Raw genomic sequence first — 769 nt, forward strand, 5'->3', positions numbered from 1 at the left:
ATATATATATATATATATATACATACATATATATTTATATATATATATATATATATATATATATATATATATATATATATATATATATATATATATATATATTATTTGCTCCTAAAAACTCTATGGTTATTACAAATTATTTCAGAATCCTAGATGTTTTTGCTATGATGTCTGGTCTGAGTCTGAACTATAGCAAGTCATGGTTTATATCTTGGAATTCGAGTGATCATGCTTGGGCTAGGGACACTGCGAGAGGTGTTGGGTGCCTCCATTCAACCTGCACATTTACATATCTGGGCTTCCCCCTTGGAGATCATATGAATAAATGCTCAGCTTGGAAACCAGTAGTGGAGAAAATACAGAATAGACTAGCTTCGTGGAAAGCAAAAATCTTATCCAGAGCAGGGAGACTAACTCTCATTAAAAGTGTTCTCAATAGCCTACCTATTTATTACATGAGCTTGTTTAAGATGCCAAAAGACATTGCGTTGAAAATAGTTAAACTACAAAGAAGATTCTTCTGGGGTGGGTCAACCGGTGAAAAGATGGGCTGTCCTTGGATTAAATGGTCAGATATTGAAGTTCCAAAGAATTGGGAGGCCTTGGGGTAGGAAATATTATGCATAAAAATCTGATCCTAATCTGTAAATGGTGGTGGCGTTTCCCTGAAGCCGATAATACCTTGTGGAAAAGAATTCTGAAATCTGTACATGAAATTAAAGGGTTAAAAGCTTCGACAGAAACGTTCAACAAAGTTAAAGATGGTACA

Source organism: Amaranthus tricolor, chromosome 17, assembly GCF_026212465.1.
Source record: "Amaranthus tricolor cultivar Red isolate AtriRed21 chromosome 17, ASM2621246v1, whole genome shotgun sequence".
Classification (NCBI taxonomy): domain Eukaryota; kingdom Viridiplantae; phylum Streptophyta; class Magnoliopsida; order Caryophyllales; family Amaranthaceae; genus Amaranthus; species Amaranthus tricolor.